This window comes from Macrotis lagotis, chromosome X (genome assembly GCF_037893015.1).
Source record: "Macrotis lagotis isolate mMagLag1 chromosome X, bilby.v1.9.chrom.fasta, whole genome shotgun sequence".
Lineage (NCBI taxonomy): Eukaryota > Metazoa > Chordata > Mammalia > Peramelemorphia > Peramelidae > Macrotis > Macrotis lagotis.
In genome coordinates this window covers 215,512,161-215,539,266 of record NC_133666.1, presented here as the reverse complement: position 1 = coordinate 215,539,266, position 27,106 = coordinate 215,512,161, and positions in this window count along the sequence as shown.

Below are 27,106 nucleotides of genomic sequence, written 5' to 3'. Positions count from 1 at the left end.
TTTTTGCCCCTCCTTTTCCAGTTGGTCCATTCTATTTTTGAAGGACTTTTGTATTTGCCCAAATGTAGTTTTGAGAGAATCATTTTCTTTTTGTATTTGCCCAATTGAAGATCTGAGAGAGTTATTCTCATTTTGTATTTGTCCAATTTTTTTTTGAAGGATTTGTTTTCTTGTTGTGAGATGTTAATTTTCTCTTGAGTTTCTTTTCCCAATTTTTCAAATTGGTTTTTAAACTCCTTCCTGATTTCTTCAAGGAAGTCTTTCTGGGCTGGAGACCAATTCATACTCTCATCAGCAGTGCTAGATCTCTCTAAGTTAGAATCTGTCTCTTCTAAATATTTCTCCATGTCTCCTCCCCCCTTTTTCTCTGTCCTTTTTTTCATATTGTCTTGGGGGTGGGGGGAGCTGGCTCTCAGAGGTTTGAGGATCTTAGAGGCTTTGTTCAATTGGTTTAGTAATTCTAAGGGCCAGCCAGTACGGGGTGCTGGTTGCTTTCTTTGGCATGAGGTCCTCAGCCACAGGGTCTGAGTTGACCATGAAAACTGGGCTGAGTCTTGGAGGAGGGAGGGAGTTAATCTCTTTCTGTTAAGTGAGGCCCTGAGGAGGTGGGGGGGGGTTGTTTATTGTTTGTTCTGGGCAAAAGGGTTCCCCTGAAAGTATGGAGCTCAGATCCCTGGCCCAGCTGGTTGTTCTCCAGGCATGCTTACTCTGAGACTCTGTGCTGGTACTCACCCTCCCATAGCTCTTCTGCAGCTAATGCTGGATCTCACACCTGCCACTCACCAAAGTCTCCAGGGCTGAGGCTGACCCTCTGCTCTCTTGTCCCCTGTTATCTTCACCCTGTTCAACCATGGTCCCCTGAGACAGACCTTCTTGGTAGGTGATCTTCTCCTAGCTTTCCTTTCTGGGTTTTGTCGATCGAATTTCTATTAAGAGGTTTCTCTCATGAGGGGAGAGAGAGAGAGAGAGAGAGAGAGAGAGAGAGAGAGAGAGAGAGAGAGACTGAGAGAGAGCAAGCACTATCACAGTGTCTGTCTTTTCTCTGCCATCTTGTCTGGAAGTTCTATTATGGCCTATTTTCAAAAAAGTGGGGATTATTCTTTTTCCAGCTTAGGTAGCTTTAATTTCTGAGATCTGTAGCCCTGTCTTGGACTGACATTTAGTTCTTCACATACCCTCACACCCCCCTACACATTCTGCATTTTCATAGATTACATATATATATATATATATATATATGTATAAATTTATATTTATTTTTCTGCAGAACGCAAAACTAGAATTTTATATAAAAGTCTTAGCTCTTTTCTTGAAAATAAAGCTGCTCTAAATTGCAGAAAAGTTGCTGACCTACATTAGTGAAGGTAATTTCTGCACCTAAAGTTCTCTATATCAGGATTATAATAGGTCCAGATCTTTATACTTCAACTGTCAATTCTATAACTGTAGCTAGAGTATAGTGAATAGTAGTGAATTAATCAAGTCTAAACAGTGCCTGAAAATTCTTAAATGAAAAGGAGTTGCACAACTTTGAGTTACAATAGTATGAATGATAATATTTTTATTTATGGAGGTATATGGACTGCTTTAGGAATTAGTGTGATGTCTTACATTCTTAAATATTATTCATAGGAATAAAAAATAATAAGAAATAACCCAGAGAGAGTATATTTAGGAGTCATTCTGAATTCCCCACTATCTCTTATTCTACCCCCCTCCACTCTCCAAGTCCAAACTATTGTCAAGCCCTGTCAATTTAACCTTTACAAACATTTCTCTACATCCCTCTTCTCTCCTCTGACACATCCATCACTCCAGTGCAGACCCTTATCACCTAACACCTGGATTATTGCAATAGCCTGATGATGGTTCTGCCAGTCTCAAGCCTCTCCCTACTCCAATCTAGCCTCTCTTTAGACACTAAAATGATTTTCTTAAAGAATAAGTCCAGACTTTTTCTGAAAGTCAGGATCACTTGAGATTAGACATGAGTCGGAAACCCAATCCCTGGAGCTTTGACTATGATTGGCAGACTAGCGTCCATGGAAGCTATTGTGGGCAATCACATCCAGGGTCAGACTCTAACATTGTCTATGTCAAGGGTACCTGCAAAAATAATGGAAGAGAAGGGGCACAAGGAGGTATTGGTGTCCACTGGAGATCAGAGCATGGTCTAAACATAAGTGATAGGTATTCTGGATGACAGACAAACCAAAGTGCATCATTAGAAGCAGCAATCAAAGAGGTTGAGCAAGCAAAGGTCCAAAATAAGGACAACATCATAGTGTGCACAGACAGCCAACTTGTCACCAAGGGTATGAATGAATGGATTGACAACTGGAAAGGAAATGACTGGAAAACAAGTAAAAATAAAGATGTTGTCCACAGAGAGCAATTCATTAAACTGGATAATCTGACTCAGGGCATGAATGTTGAGTGGAATTATGTACCTGCTTATTCAAAAGATGGAGGTAATTTTGCAGCTCAGAAATTAGCAAGAAAAGCAACTGGGAAGAAGTGAAAATACTTACTACTTGCAGATATTGAAGTTTAGGTTATAGTGTCACTGTTTCTTCTTTTTTTAACATCACTGTTTAATCTTGCAATATAATAATCTCCAAATCATTTTCTCTTTACCTTTCTCTTCCCCTCCCCTGTGTTGGAGTTCTATATTCCAAGGCTATCTTTGGCCACTTTTTAATGTTTTCTTGGTTTTTCTATGTGCTTTTTTAATTTTTTGTTTAATACAAACCAAAAAGAAACGTATATTAAAAAAAACAACTGTAGAAATTGTTAAAATAATAAATAAGAAGACAGATAGTTCCATCTCTGTCAGATCCAGAAGAACTCTTGACTTGGCTCAACTCTTGCTCCAGACCCTAGAAACCAATCTAGACTGCTTGATAGCTCCCACAATTTAGGTATAAGGGAATCACCAACTTTTTCAGATAGTACGTACATGAAACAAGACTTCCCATCACCCCCAATAGTGCTTTCTAAGGACTTCTACCTTTTTCAGTTACCTTGTTTTGTATGCTCTAAAGTTTCCCACTGTCTTCTGATTTTTCTGGCAATCTAAAGATGCTTGCTTGGACCATTCAATCTGCCTCTCTGGGGTACATGTGAGTGTTTGATATTTTTATCAATAATGACATTGAATAGTTCACAGTTCAAATTTTGTTTTTTTCTTGGTAAAATGTTCTTTACTCTTACAATTCTAGGTATTGGTTGCTCTTACAAGTTATTTAGAGATTCTTGATGTCTAAGTCAAATAATTAAATTGTTCCTGTTTAAAAAAACAAGAATAAGTTCAATCATGCCTCTTTTTCCACAGCCTTCAATTCAACTAACTTCAGAGGTTGTCTGTTGCCTCTAGGAGTAGGTACAAAATACGTTTATGACACTTCCCTTCTGGCTATTCTATGAACAAGACCCTCCCTCTCTGGGTTCCAGGTTTTTTTCTGACTGTCCTCCATGCCTGAAATGCTCTTTCTCCTCCACTTGGACTATTGACCTTCCTGATTTCATTTAAGTTCCAACAAAAATCCTGACAAGATGCCTTCCTCAACCACTCAAGCACAGTACTTTCTCTCTTTTCAATTATTTCCTATTTATTCTGTCTATAGCTTGCTTTGTACATAAATCTTTGTATGTTGATGTTTTGAGATAAATTAATATTATATTAATGTCTAACTATTAATTTATGATCCACCTTTTCCTTTTTATTTCTATTAAAACCTAACAGTCAGTCTCTGTAGGGCATGTTGACTGATCCTGGACCTCAAGGTACATGGACATTTGAGCAGGACTCCACCCAAATGGGAGACTTAATTTCTGTTTAGAATATAAACAAAATCTAGACTGGGTCAGTCTTTGTCTGGAGATAGAATCCCTTGTGCTGTGTCCCCTCTATTAGAGTTCAGGGCAACGCAGTTTTTAGTTTTCTCTGTGAAGAAGAAAGTTAGCTTGAGAAATCTTGATGAAGATGGCTTCCCCTTGCCAGATGCCTCAAGACTGCCCAGTATTATGATGCAGTTATATTCTTGTCAGGAAAACTGAAGATTTTTAGCCCACCTTCTCATTAAGTGTCTGCCAGTCGGGGTTGATTTTCACTTGCCAAGTATGTTTCCTTTCAGAAGGGATTTAAGATTTTTAATGGTCTCCCTTAGCATCTTTGATTATCAAGAGAAAGCACTGACCATAAATTCATTGACTTTTGACTAGTCTAATTAATAATAAACTGATATTAATTACTCAGAATTACTATCTCCCTAGATTTTCATTCATCTCACTGTATTAGATTGTAAGCTTTTTGAGGACAGAGATAATAGTTTGCCTCTTTTTAGATCTTAGTGTTTATCATAGTGCCTTGAAAAAGGTAGATGTTCAACAGATATATACATATATATATATATATATATAGATAAATAGATAGATAGATATAGATATATATTGCTTGATTGATATAATGAATTTTGTTGGTATAAGGAGGACTTAGAATCAGTGAGATTCAATATTTTAAATAAAAAGCAGAAAGGAGAAAACATGAGAAATGTGTTGGAAAAATTCAGGTTTATACATGAGAGAAGAGATTCAGCATCTACTTTTGTGTGGGTGGGGATGAACTCCAAAATGGATTTCAAAGAAGAAAATGATCCTATAATTATTCCACAGCAAACAATTGTTTTGGAAGGTACTGTGCATGAAAACCTACTTTCCTAATGGAATTAATTTGTGCCCTGTAAAATATCAAATAAAAATATAGGCATTACTATCTCAAAAAAATGTTTGAGAAGCCCATCACATATGATAATTTTTCTAGGGTATAGGACACTACATGAAGACAAACCAGGCTTGGCATAATTTGTCAAGAAACATTCAAATTTATGCACAGTGAAAGTTGTAAATGTTGTAACATTTACCCACATGTGCAGGAGGCTAGTTAACAAAGTACTGAAACTGTTCTTGCAACTTCCTCTTGGTTACTTAAGTATAAACACTAGAAGGATTCAGGTATCTTCCCTTAGACTTCACACCAGCTAACCACCCTGTCAAATGAAGAGAAAGGGAAAAAGTTCCCAATGCTGTATCCGTACTGAACATCCTTTCTATGCTATTCAGTTCCCTTTTATTAGCTGTTTGAAGATTTGTACATGTCTTATTTAATACCAAATCTAAATCTGAACTATTTAATGGACATTGATCATGACTTATAAGTATTTTTACTAAGAAAGTCACTTTTCAGTATCAGAAAGTGATTTTTGGCTGGGGGTTGTCATAGATGAGAGAAATGGTAGACCCTCTCTTCATTTCCCTGATAAATCACATACTTAGCATTTTGTTCTTTTGGGAAAGCCTTAACTCTAGAAAAGATGAGAATAAACTGGAGTCCAAGTGAGAAAGAAATTATGGAAAAATTTGACTCTTAGTAAAAACATGCCAGTAGAATGGATCTGTGATTGCCCAGATTATTAAACTTTTTGCACTATTCATCTAAGTATGCATCTATTCACACCTTGCATATCCTCAAATAGTTGGAATTGATATGAATATAGGCAGCCATGCAAATGAAAAATATCAACTTTAAATATTTGAATCACCATGCAGAAATTTATATTGGGATTGATATAATGTTGGAACAATTTTTGTTTGTATTCTAAGCAAAGTCTTCCCTTGGGATGGTCATTTTGCATGCCTTGACAAATATTTAAATGTGTTTTTTACATTAATATATTACCAAGGTTAAAAGATATACAGATAATTTATAGCTTTTATGACAACTGTTTCTCTGTACTATCTGGGAAATGAGAATAATATTTGGCAATAATGTCAAAAATGTATGAATATGAAAATTAACCTTTTTTCAGTGATAGCACTGAAATAAAGTTCACAGAATATGCCCCTTGAGTAGAAAAATTAGACTTTCCCACATTCTCAATCAAATACTGATGTCACTCAGTGAATTTTGATATCCATATTAATTTATATATAGATTTAAAAATAGTTATAGATATAGAATTTCTATATCAATTTGGTATCTTTCAAGTACATAAAATTAATCAGTATTTGGAGATATTGAGGGTTAGGGGTTGACTAAATTATGTCATAGTGGTTGTTCAAGAATAGAGAGTGAAACATTGAATTAAATGAGTAAGAATAATCAAAGACCAAGATATTTGCCATTAAGAACTAATTTCTATTTAATATAGGGTGTACCCAAAATTTTAGTGCAGTTGAAACTTTAAAACCAAAACTTTTGGGCAGCCTATATTTCCATTAGCTTAATCAGACATTTCATTTTATTTCTCTTTCTTGTTCAAGGAATTATTTATATTGCTTAGAAGCTACCATTATGAGTTAGTTGTTCTATAACATATTTGGGCACAGTGAACCTGCATCTGGAGACTTAGATATACCCTAGAAAACATTGGGTTAACGAAATAGTATATTCTGAAAAATGATTTTCTAGAGGCCCATATGAGACACAAACACACACAGGCAGTACTTGGAACAAACTTTTATAAATGAACCAATGATATAAAATATTCCCTTGTGCACAATCTTTCCTGGAGTCAGAGAATTGCTATAAGGAACGTCTCCTGAAGGAGGAGTAGTTCCTATCCTATGTAGCTGATAGGGAAGGAACATGGAGGATTAAGAATGCAGCTGCTCAAATCATGGGAGTGATTCCAGTTCTCAATGATGATCATAATGAGTAAACCACCCCTCCTGGTGATCACCAACAATTGAGAAGTTTTATATAATTAAACATATGAAATTTCTGCTTTTTTCACATACTTGTGGGTGATCTCCAATGTTCCGTCTTAGACCTTTTTTCATGCATTTCTACTCTAGGTAACTTCATGAGTTCTGATTTTTGAAAATCTTTATACCATAATTATATGTGTATACATATGTGTGTATACAGACCAGGACTGTCCAACCTTACTTTTAAAAATTTTATTGAAACAGACAATACATTTTGAGTTGCCATTTTAGTCAAAGCTCTGTGGTAGCTCAAACTTTGCTTACTATTTAGGAAATCCACAGGGGGCTGCATAAAATTGCACTGTAGACTGCATATGATCCATGGGTCACATCTTAGACAGTCCTGATATAGACAAATTCACATATAAACACATATGTATCCTTCCTCCCTGATCTTTACTCTGACATCACCAGGTATCTATAGGATATTTCAATTTGAATATACTATAGTCATCTCAAACCCAACATGTCTAAAACTGAACTCATTATCTGCCCCAGACCCTTGCTTTTATTTTTGTTAAAGATACAACTATCCTAGGGGCAGCTAGGTGGCACAGTGGATAGAGCATCAGCCCTGGAGTCAGGAGTACCTGAGTTCAAATCCAGCCTCAAACATTTAAAAATTACCTAGCTGTGTGGCCTTGGGCAAGCCACTTAACCCCCTTGACTTGCCAAAAAAAAAAACCTAAAAAAATACAACTATCCTTCTAGTCTTCTAAATTTATAATTTTTACTTTTATTTTCAACCTCTTTGTCTCATCTCACAAAGCTGACTTGTTATCAAATATTACTGTTTCCTAAGCCCATTAGATCTCTAAAATTTGACCACTTTGCTCCAATCATATGGTTGTACTTAGTTTAAACCATCATTACTTCTCTCCTTGATAATTAAAGAAGTTTCTAAATGGTTTTCCTTGTATAAATCCTTTCCATGTTCTAGTCTGGCAAAGTATTCTCCCCCCTTAGGCATTTCCCAACTTATGATTCCTCTAGTCAATAAACTCCAGTGACTTCATATTGCCTCTAAAATAAAATATAAATTTATCCATGTAGCTTTTAGAGCTCTACTCAATTTAGTTCCAATCAATCTTACCAGTCTCACTAGATTTTTTCCTCTTACATATGTTCAATTTTTGTCTATATACCATGTATCATTCCAATTCTTTTTTTTTTAGGTTTTTGCAAGGCAATGGGGTTAAGTGGCTTGCCCAAGGCCACATAGCTAGGTAATTATTAGATATCTGAGATAGGATTTGAACCCAGGTACTCCTGACATCAGGGCTGGTGCTTTATCCAATACATCACCTAGCTACCCCTTCATTCCAATTCTTAATCAATATTCTTATTCAATTTTCTCCAAAGGTCTTTCAATTTTTATTTTAATTTTTCAAAGATTCTACTACTTCTTTCTGAGAGGAGAAAGTTGAGGTTCCCACCATTATAGTTTTGCTGTCTATTTGTCCCTGAAACTCATTTGACTTTTTCTTTAAAAATGGGGATGCTAAGCCATTTGGGGAATATATTTTTACATTTAATGTTAATATTACTTCATTATCTATGCTGCCTCTTAGCAAGATTTTTTGTTTAGCAAGTAGTTTTGCTATTTATCTTTTTGAAAAATTAGATCTACTTTTGCTTTGTTTGAAATCATGATTGTTATTATTGCCTTTTCTTTTTATTTCAGCAGAATCATAAAAGATTCTGCTATAGTTCCTTATTTTATCAGGATATTAATATTGTAATCAATATATCAGCCAACTGTCATGCAGCAATAAGAGGCAAATTGGTGGAATGGAACTTGGGAGATCTGAATTTTAACCACAACTCTGCCATTAATTAACTGAATGGCCTTGTCCAGTGTACTTTAGGACAGTGATTTTTTTTAAACTTGATTTTTAATTTATTTATGTATTTTTCCAACTACATGAAAGATTGTTTTTAATAATCATTTTCTTTTGTAAGGTTTTGAATTCCACATTTTCCTCCATCCCTCCATCCCCTCCCCCTGCCTTAGATAGAGTAATCTAGCACAAAATTTACATTTCTAACTATGGTAAACATATTTCCATATAAATTATCTTGTGAAAGAATCAGAACAAAAAATGAAACAAAGCATAAAACATAAAATTGAAAATAGTATACTTTGTGTATGTGTGTGCTTCAGTCTGTATTCAGACCCTGTAAGCTCTTTCTTTTGTGTGAATAGCATTCCTTATTTCATAAGCTCCGTCATAGAAATTGCGTCAATATTTTTTTCTGGCAGTGGCTATTGCAAGCTGTATTTCCCTCCATCCTATCCCCCCCATTTATTCTATTCTCTCTCCTTTTACCCTGTCTCTCCTCAGCATTCTATTGTATATAACTATCCTATCCTTCAATCTTACCTAACACCCCCCCTCCCTTCCCCCAGTCCCCTTATTCCCATCCATTTTCTCTCTTATGTTCCTCTAGGGTAAAATAGTTTTATATATACAACTGAGTAAAGGTTCACTCATGGCCCCACAACTTCTTCTTCCACTCCATTGCAAAAGCTTTTTCTTGCCTCTTTTATTTAAATCAACTTACTCCTTTATCTCCTGGGATATCCCTTTCTTGCCCATTAACTCCATCTTTTTAATATATTATACCTTCAAATTCAACTCTCACCTATGCTTTGTCCATATATGCTCCTTCTTGTTGCCCTAATAATTGAGAAAGTTCATATGAGTTATCACTATCATTTTCTCATGCAGGAATACAAGTAGTTCAATATCATTGAATCCTTCATAATTTGCCCTTCCCATCAATCCATTCTATTCTTCACCTGAGTCCTTTATTTGAAGATCAACTTTTCTATTCAGCTTTGATCATTTAATCAGGAAAGATTGGAAGCCCCTCTTTCATGGAATGTCTGTCTTTCTCTCTGAAAGAGTATGTTCAGTTTTGATAGGTAGTTGATTCTTGGCTATAATCCAAGATCTTTTGCCCTCTGGATTATCATGTTCTAAACCCTACAAGCACTTAATGTAGAAGCTGTTAAATCTTGAGTCATCCTTAGCTCTAAGATATTTGAAATTTTTCTTTCTTACTGCTCCTATTATTTATTCCTTGACTTGGGAGTTCTGAAATTTGGCTTTAATATTCCTGGAAGTTTTCATTTTGGGGTCAATTTCAGGAGGTGATTGGTAGATTCTATTTTGCCCTCTGCTTCAAGGATAGCAGGGCAATTTTGTTGGATTATTTCTTGAAAAATGAAGGCTAGGCCTGTTTTTTTTTTGATCATGCCTTTCAGGTCATCCAATAATTTTTTTTTTAATTATCTCCTGGATATGTTTTCCAGGTCTATTGTTTTTCCAATGAGACATTTCATATTTTTGTCTAGTTTTTCAATCTTTGGTTCTGTTTTATTGTATCTTGATTTCTGACAAAGCCATCAACTTCCCTTAGCACCTTTCTACATTTGAAGAGATTGTTTTCTTCAGAAACATTTTGTATTTCTTTTTCCAACTGATCAGTTCTGCTTTTTAAACATTCTTCTCCTCATTGACCTCGTGGACTATTTTTTTCATTTGACCCCCAAGCTGTTTTTTTAAGATGGTCTTTTCTTCAGTATATTTTGTAAATCTTTCACCTAGCTACTAACTTGATTTTCATGATTTTCTTTTATTGTTCCCATTTCTCTTTCCAATTTTCCTCTATTTACTTGATTTTCAAAATATCTTTTGAGATTTTCCATAACCTGGAATTAATATTTTTCTTGGAGACTTTGGACACAGGAACTTTGACTTTGTTATCTTCTGAGTGTGTAATTTTATCCTCCATAGGACCAAAGTAATTGTCTAGGTTCAGATTGTTTTTCTTCTGTTGTTTGCTCATTTCCCCAGGCTATGGCTTGATTTTCATTTTTTTTTTTATTAAGAAAGGGTTCTGCTTCCAGTGTGGAGGATGCACTGTCTCAAGCATTTGAGGGCTTTTGTTATTATCCCTGCCCCCCCCCCTCAGTACTTCTATTCTTCCTCCATCTTATGAGTGGCTCTGACTGCTTTTCTGGACTGTACACTGATCTATGGATGGTTACAAGCACTCCCTCTGCTCTGCAGCCATGAAGACAATTCTTGCTCTGTTCTGGCAGTAAAGCTCCTTATTCTGACTCTGGTGGGGCCCCAGACTGTGATCTGGATCTGATTATGGGTGAAACAACAGAGTCCTGACTCAGGGAGAACAAAGAGACCTCTGTAATCTCCCCTCTGATCCCCTTACTATTAGTGAGCTGAGTGCTCTGGAAGCAGTTTCTGGGTTGCTCTCCAGGCCTGCTCCTGGTCTTCTAGCACTGGTTCTGCACCAAGGCCTGTGCTGGCCTGGGTTCCATGTTCACTTTTGTGTATCAGAGTTTCCCTATTGAGCTTCCCAATTGTCCTTTTCAATCCCTGGCTTGAGAGGTCTGGAAACTGCCACCACTTCCTCAGACCCAGGCACCTCCAGGGATTCAGGCAACCAGTTGACCCTTGCTGGATGACTGAAACAAGTTCTTTCTAATCCCATTGTAACAGATCCTTTTCACAGATCTTCCAAGTTGTCTTGGGCTAGAAAAATGGATGCACCCAATCCTCTTGTGGGTTCTGTCACTCTAGAATTTGGTTAGAGTAACTGTTCAAAGGCATTTGGAATGTTTGAGTGACAGTTTGCAGGAATTCCTGCCTTCACTCCACCATCTTGGCTTTGCCCCTTTAGTTCATTATTTTTAACTCTGTGTGTCTTTCTGTTTCAAGTGGTTGCATATAAACAACATATTATTGGATTCTGGTTTTAATCCATTCTTCAATCTTTCAGTTTTATTGCTGAATTTATTCCATTTACATTCACAGTTATGATACCAATTGCATTTCACTCCATCTTATTATTTTCTATATATTCTTTCCTCTCATTTTATTTTTTTCTCCTTAATGTCTGTTTTGCTTTATATCTGTATTTTGTATTTTTGCATTGACTTTCTTCATGTGCATTTGTGTGTTTCCCTCCCAAAGCAAAAACTATTTTCTTTTTGTCTTTTTATATGTGCCACTTAACACAATGCCTTACATATGACTCATTTTTTATTTTATTTCATACTTGATATCTTTCTTGTATTTTTGTTGTTTGAAGATGATTGCAGGACAAATAATCTGGTTACCAATTTTGCATTTGCTTGTTTGTTTCTCAAATTCTTTTTTTGTAAAATGTTCATCTTTTCTCATTGACAATTAAGTTCAGGGTTGTAGAATGTGTTTTTGGGTTATACCCTGAGATTTTGATTTGGAAAAAATAATATTCTACTTATGCATGCTGTTTCTTATAAATGTAGAATAATTTGGTTTGCCTTTTCTTCATCTTTGAATGGATATTTACAAAATATTTTTTTCTAAATAATTTAATATGCAATGCAGATTCCCCACCACAAATCTCTTTTTTCTGCATTCTTTTAACATTAGCACACTTGTCATGTTGAAAAAGTAAACATAACCTCCCTAAAAAAAAAGAGAAATCTCATGGATAAAAAAAACATATTTTAATCTATATAAGACACAATCAGTTCTGCCATTGGGATGGATGATATTCTTTATCATAAGTTCTTCAGAGTTCTCTTGGACCACATCATTGTTGAGAAAGGGTAAGTCATTCACAGCTGATTGTCATGTGACACTGCTGCTACTTTGTATATAGTTCATTTCCTATTGCATCTGCTCATATAAAATTGTTACTGAGAGCATCCTGCTCATCATTTCTTATAAAAGAATAGCTTTTTTCTCAACTGTATACCACAATTTTTTCAGGCATTCCCCAAAGGATTGGTATCTCCTCAATTTCTAATTCCCTGCCACCAGAAAAGAGTTGCTATAAATATCCTTATATATAAAGATATTTTTCTTCCTGTTTTTCATCTTTACTGGAATATAGATCTCATAATGTCAGTGCTAATTACAAATTGCAAATCATCAGTGCTAATTACAAATTTCTCTACTCTACTATAGAATTGTTTAATCATTTCACAACTCCTCCAACAGTGAACTAATGTCTCATTATCTTTACATCCATTTCAACATTTATCATTTTCTCTTTTTGTCCAATTAGTTAGTCCAATAGTTTTAAGGCAGTTCCTCAGAATTGTTATAACCTGAATTTCTTTTATCAATAGTGAGTTAGGACATTTTAAAAAATGATTTAAATAGCATTGATAAGCTCATTTGAAAACTGTTTATATCTTTTATCAATTGGGGAATGGCTCTTTTTTTAAGATTTGACTCAGTTGAGAAATGAGGTATTTATCAGAGAAACTTGTTTAAATATTTTTCATCCACAGTTACTGTTGCTAACTGTATTTCCCTCTAAACTATTCTTCCCCTCTATTTTTATTTTTATTCTATTTTCTCTCTCTCCATTCATCCTGACCTCCTCAGAGCTGTTTTGCATATACATACTCTTTCCTTTTATCACCTCCTCCCTCACTCCACCCCCTTTCACCCATTCCTTTCTTCTCCTAATTTCCTCTAGGACAAAATGGAATTCTATACCTAATTGAGCATGTTATTCCTTCTCTGAGTCAATTCTGGAAAGAGTAAGGCTTACTCCTCTCCTCTCCTCTTCCACTGCAGGACAAAAGCTTTTTCTTGTCTACTTTATGCAAAATAAGTTATTCTGTTCTACCTCTCCCTTTCCCTTTCTCCCAGTACATTCTTCTCTCACCCATTAACATCATCTTTTTAAATATATTATCCCTTCAAATTCAACTCTCACTTGTGCCTTGTCTTTATATGCTCCCTTTAACCACCCCAATATATGAGAAACTTCATATGAGTTATCAGTATCATCTTTTCATGTAAGAATATAAGTAGTTCCACATCAGTACTTAATGATTTATAATTTCCCTTTTCTATTTAGTTTTATTTTTAGGTTTTTTTTTGCAAGGCAAATGGGGTTAAGTGGCTTTCCCAAGGCCACACAGCTAAGTAATTATTAAGTGTCTGAGACCGGATTTGAACCTAGGTAGTCCTGACTCCAAGGCCAGTGCTTTATTCACTATACCACCTAGCTGCCCCTTCTATTTATCTTTTTATGCTTCATTGAGTCTTGTATTTGAAGATCAAATTTTTTGTTCAACTCTGTGTAGTTCTTCAGGAAAGACTGAAAGTTCCTTGAAAGACTGTGTTCAATTTTGCTAGGTAGTTGATTCTTGCTCTTTTGCCTTCCAGAATATCAAATTCTAAATCCCATGATTCCTTAATGTAGAAGTTGCTAAATCTTGTGTTATCCTGACTTTAATTCCACTATAATCGAATCATTTCTTTCCAGTTGCTTACAATATTTTATGCTTGACTTTGGAGTTCTGAAATTTGGCTATCATATTCCTGATAGTTTTCATTTTGTTCTCTCTTTTGGGAGATGATAGATGGTTTCTTTCAATTTCTGTTTTGCTTTCTGCCTAGAATGTCAGGGCAATTTTCCTTAATTTCTTAAAAATGAAGTCTAGGCTTTTTTTTTTTCTTGATGAAGGCTTTCAGATGGTCCAATAATTTTTAAATTATCTCTCCTGGATTGGTTTTATAGGACAGTTGTTGTTTCCCCAATGTTTTTTCTCATTTTCTTCTAATTTTTCATTGTTTTAGATTTATTTTATTGTTTCTTAATTTCTCACAAGGTCATCAGCTTCCCAAGGAATTATTTTCTTCAGTGAGCTTCTGTATCTCCTTTTCCATTTAGTCAATTCTACTTCTAAACTAAAGGCATTCTTCTCTTCAGTGACATTTTTGGACTACTCTTTCCATTTGACACAGACTGGTTTTTAAGATGTAATTTTTGCAAATATTTTTTGTATTCTGTTCACCAAGTTGCTGACTCAGTTTTCATGAATTTCCTTTATCGCTCTCATTTCTCTTCCCAATTTTTCCTCTACCTCCCTTATTTGATTTTCAAAATCCTTTTGGATTAGTTTGATTGGCCTGAGCCCAATTCATAGTTTTCTTGGAGGCCTCTTCTTCTGAGTATGTATTTTGATCTTCCATATGACTTGTAACGTCTATGTTAGATTTATTTTTATTCTGTTATTTGTTCTTTTCCCCAGACTATGGCATGATTTAACTCTTTGTTAAGATGGAGTTCTGCCTCCAGGGTGAAAGGTTTTTGAGGGGTTTTGTAGATATTTTCAGAGTTACTTCTAGGGACCTGCAAGTTGTCTATTCATTCAAGATCTTTTATATTTTTGTTGCCTATTTAATAATTTTTCAGTCATGTTCAACTCTTTTGCCCTCTTTTGTGTTTTTTTTGGCAAAGATGCTAACGTGGTTTATCATGTCCTTTTCCATATCATTTTAAGATAAGCATATTGAGCTAAACAGGATAAAATGACTTCCTAAGGTTCACAAAACTAATGATTATATGTGGTAAAATTTGAACTCAAGCCCCCTTGTTTCTAGAATTCATACTCAATCCACTGTGCCATCTAATTGGTCCATCTCTCTCTCTCTCTCTCTCTCTCTCTCTCTCTCTCTCTCTCTCTCTCTCTCTCTCTCTCTCTCTCTCCCCTACTCTCACTCTTGCTCTCATTCTCACTCTCACCCTCTCAAACTCTCGCTCTCCTTCTCTCCCTGTCTCTTCCAGTATTAAGAATTATCAGTATAGTTGGACACTAGATTGTAAAGGGAAGCTTAAGGAAGTTTGTGATTCAGTTCTCCTTATAAATAGCATGTTATATTAAGCAATGAACAATGAGGAAACATCTTCAATGTCTCAGGAGTAAGATTTTTTAAACAATATTGCAAAAGCTAAATATCAAAGAAAAGCTCGATAAATGTTAATAGTAACTTTAGATTTCTTTATACATTAAGTATTCTTGTTTGAATTGTACACCATATACATGAATACTATAGTTACTATTCTATTTAATTTCACTTACAAATAGATTGCTTATGTAATCCCCCCTCCCCTTCAAACTATGATTTAATTCATGTAGGGAAATACAGGGAGAAACTTCTTTTCTAAAAAGATCAAAAACACATTTTTTTTAACTGGAGAAAATTACCTGGAGAAAAATGGTTTTCCATAGTCATATAGCTAGTATGTGTCAGAAGCATATCTTGAAAAACTGTCTTCCTAACTCCAAGACTGTTTTTCTATATTATAGAGTATACTACATCTTGTGGGTATGATAAAATCATAAAATAATTATATACTATAGTCACAGTCTTTTAAATGTTTATTCACACTTCCCATTTCCCACACTACTCATTATTTTGCATGAATATTTCTTAAATATTTATTTCTAATATTGACTTCTAGTTTCCTATTAAAATAAAACTGATTGCTCAAAAGAGAAATGCCATTTTATAAAAAGATTAGTTCCTCATTTTTCTCTTTTTCCAGAAATAATAAAATCTATGAAAATCTTCTATTTTTATTATTTTTAAAGCATAGACCTCTTCAAATTTCAGCAAACCAGAAAAACAACTCATGGTAAAACTAAATTAGACTCAGGCCATTGTGACCACATCATTTGACAATCTTTGCTGCATTTGTGAGCAGTTTCATTATTCTCTAACCAGTGAACTTTCAAAGACCCTTTCGTCTTTCATGTTTGACTGTGGGAGGAAGTGCAGTGGATGAATTATTCACTTGTTAGCTCTGAGGAAACATTTAGTCAATCCCAAGAGGAATTTTAAACAGAGGTCAGGTTTAGGCAGACTAGCTTTCTGATATCGCTATGTTTGAGGGATTATCCACCCTATTTTAATAAAATCATATATTGTTGAATTTTCATTACTTTTGTCTTATGGTTTATTTAAGCATATTTTCCCCTAAATATGATGTTTGTGCATTAAACTTCATTAAAAACTTCAACAATAGAATATCTTAAACATGCAAGTGGTTTTTAAATTTTTGTTGATTATTTTATTTTTATATATTGTTTTAGATGAGATTCTTTTCAGTCTCTGAGATGCCCTGGATTTTTGTCTGAATGCACATAGTGAAGACTATATTGAGAAGAAGGTGATAAGTCCTACTCCATTGGAAGATTGAGATTTAATTCCAGGCTTGGACTTGTAGAATGACCTGTTGAAGACCAGATTGGCTAAGTTCAGAACTGATCATTGCTAGAAGGCTGTTAAGCAAGTAATGGATATTGTATTTTGGGCAATAGTGGTTCACTAAAACCATCTATAAAAATGTGAAAGAATTGAAAGATCTATTGGTTGTGGTAGTGAGAGTATTAAAAAGGTCTCTGGCTATTTCTTCCAATTCCAATCACTTTTCTGCCAAAGGAAAAAGCATGATAAGATTCCGAAGGGAATAAACATTCTCATATTTCAGATTCAGTGCTAAGGACATTTTATAAATAATATCTCATTTGATGCCATTTTGATAGTTTATTTATTGCTACATTTAATACTAAAAATCTTAGGAAGTAGTTCCTATTTTTATTGTTTTGTAGTGGAGAAAACTGAGGCAAACTGAGCTCAAGTGATCTCTCTATGTTGTTAGTATTTTCCTCCAATGAGCACACATATAAAAACTCACACTCAGTAAGATTGACATTTCCAGAAATTCAACTGACATTAAAATCAAAACTTATTGATTATTAGGACAAACAACAGGGAAGAATTATTAAAATGTTAAAAAGTGTAACATTGAATATATAAAGTCTGGGTGACAAAATTTTTATTTCACAGCAAATGCTTTCTGTCAAGCATAAATATTGAACTATTTTAGCTAAATTTTTCAGAATTAAAGAGCTTAGTTTTTCCAACAAGTATGTTGGAAGAATGAAGTACATTAATAGAAAGAACTTAAAAGCCATTTGAAGAAAAGTGTTATTCAAATTATGATTTATGATTTCATAGGATTTACTATTCTTATTATGCTGTATTTTAGTGAATGCTTTTTATTTTGTGATTCCTAGTAAAATTTAGAATAAGTTAATTAGTCAGTTTAGTGAAAAACATTCAGCATATGAGTTGTGTCATTGTAAACCAAGCATCTATTGTATTTCTTCAATTTTGTACCATTTTTGATGTTCTTCAATTACAAACCCATGTATGGAGAACCAATCAGCCATGGTCTCTTGGTGTGATAGTATGATGAAACATTCAATTATTATGTAATTATTAAGTACATGATACTGCTAGTTTTGGGGGAAGACAGAAATAAAAACACACCACTTCTGCGTACAGCATAAGTAAGATTAAAGAATAAGGGCCCCTTAATGATTATTGGTAGAGACCATATGGTTTAGTACAAAGGAGAATGGTTCTAGAATCAGAACACCTAAGTTCAATTACCATATCTGGTTCTTAATATCTGTCTGAACTTGGGAAATTTACTTATTATTCCTTTGTTGCAGTTTTTTCACCTGTTAAATGTGAACTGTCTCTGTGTGTGTGTGTGTGTGTGTGTGTGTGTGTGTGTGTGTGTGTGTGTGTATCTGTTTGTATGTTATAAATTAGGTGGACTTTAAGGTCCTTTGCATCTCTAAATCTATGATGATATGATAAGTGATATCTTTCTGTATCTTTCCTTCTTTCTTTTCTTCCATTATTATTTGGCTGCTTACTATGGGCAATGCATTATATAAGATATTAAGAATATTGTTGAAGTAATGAAAAGGATTGGATGCCCTGAAGTATGTGCCAACTAAATTGGCCTTTGATGATATTTTAGAGTCAGAAACCTGTCCATTTCTGTTTTGTTTTTGTTGCTGCTTTCCTAATAAATTTAATTTTAAAAATTCCAACCTTGTCTTAGCTAAAGTAAGAGGAAAGAGAACTTTCCTTCACATTATTCAGAATGAGTAGAGAGATCAATTAATTTCTCTTGACCAGAAATGATGGTAACAAGAGTGCCATCCTGGGAGCTTAGGAATGGTCAATGGAAATGGAGTAGATTCTTGTACATACTGGTTCCCTTTCCTAAACTATGATTTACATCATCGCAAAGTCTTATAATATCTCAGTTTATAACAGTAATCATTGAATATCTTCTCTTTCAAAATAAGAATATATAGCATACTCATTAATAGCATTTCTGGCAATTACAAAGGGATTTGGATTGCTGCTATCTACATAAAATTGAATTTCATGTCCGTTTTTACTGAATCAAAAATCTCTAAATTTTTTACTTTACTTTTGATGGGGTTAAATACTTCCTTTTTTAAACTTCTTTTTTATTTTTTATTGATTTTTTTATTTTTTCAATTACACATTATCAACATTCATCCACTTGCATATTTCTAAGTTACACAATTTTCTTCTAGCTTTCCTTCCTCTTTCTCCCTTTCATCCCCTCAGCTTTGAATAGTCTGGTGAACATTTTGCATGTACATTTGTATTAACATGTTTACATATTAGTCATTTTGTATATGAGGAATTAAGACTAAGGGAAATGAAAGAAAAACCATGAAATAGTGTGGGGGAACCATCCTGTATGGGAACATTGTAAATTATCTTCACCTGGTCTCTTTGAACATCAGAGCCTAGTTCTACTAAGTACCATGGGAGTGGAAGTGGATTAGAGACTGGAAAGGTATTTAGGCACTGTTGTTTTGGTGAACAAATGGAGCACTTGGAGATCTTGAGGGAAAAGACTTGTCTCCTTTGTCTTCCTTGTCTCAGGCCCCTCTAACACTCCCCTGGGAAAGATAAGGGAGTCCTGAAGACTCTACAAGATAAGAAGGAAAAGCCTGAGAGAAATTTTTAAAAAGTAAACAGTGTTCATTCAGATTCTGTTTTTTTGTTTGTTTTGTTCTGTTGTTTTTTTCCTGGTTTGGATATGGATGGCATTGTCCATAACAGGTCTCCCAGGGTTGTTGAGAGGAGCTGTATCCATCATAGTTGATCATCTCACAATGTTGTTAATGTGTAAAAAAGTTCTCTTGACTCTGCTCCCTTTGCTCAGCATTATTTTGTATAATTCTTTCCATGTTTCTCTACAGTCTGACTATTCATAGCTTCTTATAGAGCAATAGTATTCCAAAGCATTCATATACCATAACTTATTCAGCCATTCCCCAATTGATGAATATGTCCTCAATTTCCAATTCTTTGCCACTACAAAAAGAGCAGCTACAAATATTTTTGAACAATGTGACTTTTCCCATTATTTTATACTTTCTTTTGGATATAGGCTTAGTATTGGTATTGCTGGATCAAAGGGTATGAACAGTTTCAATTGCTCTTTTTGATTTTATGTTTTTGCAAGGCAAATGGGGTTAAGTGGCTTGCCCAAGGCCACACAGCTAGGTAATTATTAAGTGTCTGAGACCTGATTTAACCCAGGTACTCCTGACTCCAAGGCTGGTCCTTTATTCACTACTCCACCTAGCTGCCCCTAATTGCTCTTTTTGTATAGCTTCATATTGCTCTCCAGAATGATTGAAGTAGTTCACAATTTCACCATCAATGCATTAATGTCCAGTTCTCTCATTGATCATTTTACCTTTTTGTCATCTGAGCCAATCTAATAGGTATGAAGTGATACCTCGTAGATATTTTAATTTGTATTTTCCTAATCAATAATGCTTTGGAGCATTTTTTCATATGACTATGTTTAACTTTAATTTCTTCATTTGAAAGCTTCCCATAGCTTTTGATCATTTATCAATTGGGGAATGAATTGAAACATTATAAATTTGATAAAATTCTCTATATATTTTAGAAATGAGACCTTTATCAGAAACCCTAGCTGTAAAAATTGTTTGCAGCTTTCTGCTTTTCTTCTAATCTTACTAACATTGATTTTATTAGTGCAAAAACTTTTTAAATTTAATATAGTGAAAAATATTCATTTTACAATTTATAATGTACTCTGTTCCTTGATCATAAATTTTTCCCCTTTCCAAAGATCTGGCAGAAAGATTATCTCTTGATCTGTTAATTGGCCCTTTGCGATGATGTAAACCATAGTTTAGGAAAGGGAACCAGTATGTACAAGAATCTACTCCATTTCCAATAACCATTCCTAAGCTCCCAGGATGGTACTCTTGTTACCATCATTTTTGGTCAAGAGAAATGAATTGATCTCTACTCATTCTGAATAATCTGAATATGGTCCTTTATGTCTAAATCCTTACCCCTTTTGACCTTATTTTGATGGTGCAAGATGTGGGTCTATGCCTACTTTTTTCCATACTATTTTCCAGTTTTCCCAATAGTTTTTGTAGAATAGTGAGTTTCTATCCCAGATGTTAATGTGTTTGGGTTTATCAAACAATAGATTATTATAGTCATTTACTACTATTTATTTTTTATCTATTCTAATCCAGTGATCCATTATTCTATTTCTTAAACAGTACCAGACAGTTTGGTGACTTTTGCTTTATAATATAGTTTTAGATCTGGTAGAGCAAGGCCACCTTCCATTATATTTTTCATCAGTTTCCTTGGTATTCCTGACTGTTTGTTGCTTCAGATGAATTTTGTTACTAAATTTTCTGGCTCTGTAAAATAATTATTTGGTAGTTTGTTTGGCATGCCAGTAAATAAGTAGTTTAGTTTGGGTAGAATTGTCATTATTACATTGGTTCAGTCTAACCATAAACAATTCAGTTTTTCCAATTGTTTAGTTATGACTTTACTTGTATGTAAAAGTACTTTGTAATTTTGTTAATACTGCTTTTGGATTTGTCTTGGGAGATCAATTCTAAAATATTTTATGTTGTCTGAAATTATTTTAAATGGAATTCTCTTTCTTTCTCTTGACCTTGGGCTTTGTTGTTCATGTATATATACATACATACATACATACATATACATATATATATATATATACTGATTCTTTAGGTGGGTTTTTTAATATCCTGCTGCTTTGCTGAAGTTGTTAATTGTTCCAAATAGCTTTTAAGATGATTTTTAGGACTCTTTAAGTATACCATCATATCATCTGCAAAGAGTAAAAGTTTTGCTTTATCATTGCCAATTCTGATTCCTTCAATTTCTTTTTCTTTTTTTAGCTAAAGCTAACATTTCTAATACTGTATTAAATAATAATGGTGACGATGGGTCTCCTTGTTTCACTTCTGATCTTATTGGTACTGCTCCTAGTTTATTTCCATCTTCTCTTTCAAAGTAAGAATATGTAGCCCATCCATAAATAGCATTTCTGGCATCATTAAAGTATTTTGAATTGTTACTATTTGCAAAAAACTGAATTTCATCTGCCTTTTTTACTGAGCCAAGAATGTTTAAACTTTGTTTACAGATTTCTTTTGATGGTGCTAAATATTTCCTTCTTAAGAACAGATGAACTATCCTGCTGGTATTCTGTGGATTTCTAATTTTTCATTTAGTAGCTTCTGAATTTTTTCATCATTTTGTTAATCTTGATGTTTGTGAGTGATCTGACCTAGATGGAATAAATATGGTACTATGTACAACAAATCTCTGAAAACTGGGTAACTCCTTTGCTGTTCCACTGTGGCCAACAGTGTCTTGGCTCAGCTTTCTCTACAAGTTAGCAACAAACTGTTCCTACTGAAAGAAGCACTCTAATCTGTTGACAATAACTCTTTTGGTAATCATCTTGCATTGGGACTGCCACAATTGTGGAATGTGAATGTTTAGCTTGAAGAGGCTTAAGTCTATGATCAGTTCAGCTCTCTGTGCCACACTTCACCTTTGTTACTCTCATATCCTGTTTAGCTGTTCTCCTTACAATGAGATAGTCTATCAAATTATTAAATGTCTGTTGGGAACCATTGTGTATAGGAGTATTGTGAATTATCTTCACCTGGTGGTGAACTTACTAAGTGCCAGGGGAGTGGGAGTGAATTAGAGTGAATTAGAGACTGGAAAGTTATTTAGGCAAAACTGATATTTTGGTGAATGAACAAAGCACTTGGAACACTTGGAGATCTTGATGGAGTACTTGTCTCCTTTGTAATCCTTGTCTCCCACACCTCCAATTTTCTACTGGGAAAATAAGGGAGTCCAGAAGTGGGACTCAACATAAGAATCCAACTATTTAAAAAAATAAACTAAAATAACAAGAGGCATGGTAGATAGAGTCTCAGGAAGGCAATATGCCTTATGACCTTGAGAAAATCACTTCGCTTCTCAAGGGCTTATGCAATCTTTTTCTCTGTATGTTCTAGAGAAGGTACCCCTCTATGTTAGTAGAGGGAACTTCCTTCTCCATTTGAAGGAAATCATAGATCATAGTTCTTATTGTTAAAATATACAAAGTCTCAGTAATTAGCTTTGAAGTTAGGGAATGTAGATTCAAATCCTGGCTTTACCCCACTACTCTTGTCATCTTGAATAAATCATATCACCTCTCTTGCTTTCCTCATCTGTCAAATAACGAGGTTGCCCTAAACAATCTCTAAGTTCTTTTCTGGTTCTATGTCTGTGTTGCTAATTTGTTTGTGCATTTATATGTGTTTATTTTTTTTAGGAAAGGGACTCTATGTATGATGTCCAGACATGTTATCTGAGTAAAGTCCAGAAGGACATAGCAGATACAAGCAAGAGAACCAGGTGACATCCCAGAGAGGAGGACTCTGGAGAAAGTTAACAAGTTGATTTGTTACTTAGGGCGCTGATTTTAAACAAAGAGGAGCCAGCAAAAGTGAGAAAAAAATTAAGTATTTAACATTGAAGAGTCAGTGGGAAGTAGAGTTTGCAAGGCAGTGCCCAAGGGGCTGAAGCTTCTTGCTCAGCAGGAGTCCATACCAGCACAATGAATTGGATGTGGAGTACTTATTTCAGAAATCAAGGGACCCTTATGCCTTCTTCCTGGTTTGGGGAAGTGGGGTTTGGCAATGACTATGTTTTTCAATAGGCTATTAATTGGGAAGCTTCATGGTACAATTAGTTAAGAGGAAAAGGGGAAGAAAATTTTTCTGGGATTGGGAGATTTAGATTTTGAAGCCTGTGTTTATGGCTTATATTTCTGTTCATCAGTCTTGATAGGTTAGGCATGTATATGTGTATTTGTACATCTATAGGGTATTTTACAGCTCTTTACTGGCCTGGAGAGGTGGGAGAATGTTTCTATATTCTGAGATTCTGGTGCTGGCCAGCGTGTCCAACAATCTCACTTTGATAAGTTTGAAATATAAAAGAGTTGTTTTCTATGTCAGGAGTGTGTTAGTGTCTAAACTCTGAAATAGATAGGTAAAGTTAAAAGTTACTCCTTTTAGTTTGTATTTTGAATGTGATTGCTTTGAAAGGTTTTTTGTTGGCAAAAGAAAAACAACTTTGTAATCTTTGTAAATTGGGGATAAAATGTATTTCAAGGAATTTGGGAATATTGTTTTTTACTATTGTTTGACATTTTTGTATTATTTTTGAACTTTTGTTTGCAATTTATGTGGCATTCATTATGTAATAATTTTGTTTCAAAAACAAGAAGGGGGGATAATGTTGGGAACCATTGTGTATGGGAGTATTGTGAATTATCTTCCTCCTTGAATACCAGAATCTTATCTCACTAAGTGCCATGGGAGTGGGAGTGAATTAGAGACTGGAAAGGTATTTAAGCACTGGTGTTTTGGTGAAAAATGGAGCACTTGCAGCACTTGGAGCTTTTAATGGAGTACTTGTCTCCCTTGTCTTCCTTGTCACCCACCCCTCCAATGCTCTCCTGGGCAAGATAAGGGAGTCCAGAAGTGGGACTCCACAGAAGAGTCCAGGAAGGAGACTCAAAAAATGTCATTGTTTTATTGCACAGTACATCCATGAAGTTATATTATGTTAGAGTAAACAGAAAGTATTGTTGATGAGCAAGTCATGAAGTGGAGAAGTGTTCAGAAGTAAGCGATCATTGCTATTGTTTCCTCTTCCATTTTTTCTGATGACTTCCTTCTATCTGAAAGACTGTATCTACTCTGCCACTAAGGTCAACTAAAATTCAAGCTTTTTTACTTTCAGCACATTGATGATAAGGGTCTACAGGTATTTATAAAATTTTTCTTTGATCCCATCAAAGTTTATCATGATAGTAGTAATATGCACTGATAATGCTTTCCTACAAGTGGCATGAGCCTCTCTACTTCCAGATGGATGTGTTACCTCCTACTGGTATAATATCTTTAGTAATATGATCAAGGAGAAAGATATCCTTTCTTTATTCTCCCAAATGTGATTTCCTATCCAGAGTCTGAAATTCTCAGCTCTCACATTTGGAGTTCTCTTTTATTTGCCTGACTGACTCATACTAATTTGTTGTCTTTATATGTAGCTTAAGAGGCACGACTTATCAAATCGCATTATATTTCCTGTGTGACATCATCTGTCTTTATGTAATGTCCTCAAGTCCCTATGATTTTTTCAAATGGATTGTTATTATTATATTATTACTTATTATAGCTAATTATTGTTGATTAATGGAATTGAGAATTTTTAGGCCTTCTGGATTTAATAGCAGTAGAGAGAGCCTCTCACTCTTATAAGTATAAGAATGGTATGTTCTTTTGGGCAAGTGTCCACTTGCCTTTTGTAGCTCCTTTCCAGGTAAAAGGGATGAAAAAATTCATGTGACATTAATGATCTGAATTACAGGAATGCCATTCATAATCCATTTATTTGACATGAATTATTTTAGTTAATCACCACCTCTGGTTATTTATCAGAATTCCCACAAAGTCTTGTTATTCCACCTCCATCCTAATTTGAAGAATTATTGTCATTAATGTTGAGATGCCTATTCATTTCCTCTCTTTAAAGTTATCTCAAATATAGCCTCTCTTTAATCCTCACACTAGGAATTGAATCAAATGTATACAACAATAGAATCTTATTTATTTATTCTGGCATAAGCTCCCCCCCAAAAAACTTTTAAAATGCAATTTGTGCCTTCTCCTATTTGCCACCTTTTATCATCTTACATTCTTCTAAACGTTAGCTTCATGGATTTAGAATGTTTGATATAACATTCTATACAATTTCTAATTGTAAGAAAGAAAAACGCTACATAATTAAAAAATTAAAGCAAAAAATTGTTACTTCAGAGGAATGTTTACTAATTTGAATTTCTAAACTGAAAAAAGCTCATTGTAATAAATGATTCTATATAGTGCTCTACAGTTTGTTATTTGGTTTGAATTTTATTGCAGCTCTCTGACATAGGTACTCTACAAATATTTTTATGGTAAATGGTATATTATCATAACGTTTTACAGAGTAGGAAATTTAAGTTGTCAGTATCAGAAAAAGCACTGAACCCTTATCTCCCTGACTTCAAATCTAATACTCTATCTAGCTGCATCTTGTATTATATAAGCACAAAGTCCAATACTATAGTTGTTATGGCTATTATGATTAATTGCTTAGAATTTCTTTTTTCACTTCAGCTTCATTTAAATTTGACCCTAGGTCTACAAGAAAAAGCTGCTGCACTTAATCTGTTTCAACAGATTCCCAGTTTAGAGAAATAAATTAGAATTATAAAAGTCATGAATTCCCAGAAAAATGTTTTGAAAGAACTAACATTTGCTCTGTTGCCAGTTATCTCTCTGGATGCTCTCTTTCCTGCAACTGCAACCTAGCAATGAGAGGAGTTTGGAGTGGGGGTTGTTGGTGAGAGGAGAGCACCAGTTCTCTGTGATGGACAGCTTCCATAATAGTGCACTTTGCAAATGTTGCCCTGTGCTCCTGTGGCTGTCTATCACACACTTTCTTCTTTCCTTTAAAAGAGAGCAATCACTGCATTCTTTTTTGTAAACACAAATAAAACCCATGAAACAATGATTCCCATCAGCTTCTACCACCTCAAAGAAGCCAAATACTATAATGTAAAGGGACTTGTACAATGCCTGCTGAGTGCTAAAATTGACAGCTAGAAAAATCAATACTCTGGCTGCTAAATTTGTTTTCTACAGACTGAATGGTTCCATTCAAAGTGTGCAAATTAGAAGTTAACCATGAATATTAAAGAGACTAAAACCAAGAGTCATAGTTAATTATTTTTATTCTTATTAGTAGCTATTTATCTTTACCTTATCCTATTATTTGGTATTTCAAGCATGATTGGTCCTGTGCTAAATATTTTTGTACAATCTATAGAAATAAGCATATTTACATAGCACATTTTGTTCATACAAGCTGTTTTGTTACATGACTCATTTTGCTGCATTTATACTTGAATTTTTACCATTTTATTCACTTCTTGAAATTGTAAATTATGGGATGACTCAATATTTACCATATTGACTTTATTGAAAGGTTTATTGCATATGTAAATATCAAGACTAGATTCTAACACAATACTGCTTGTCTTTGCCAAAGCATATTTTTTTTAAAAGGACTAATGGCAAGGTCATCGTGGTTAACCTCTCTGCTTTTCATTTTACAAGAGAAAAACACAGGTCACAGTTGTAATATAGTAGTATCTCTCCAAA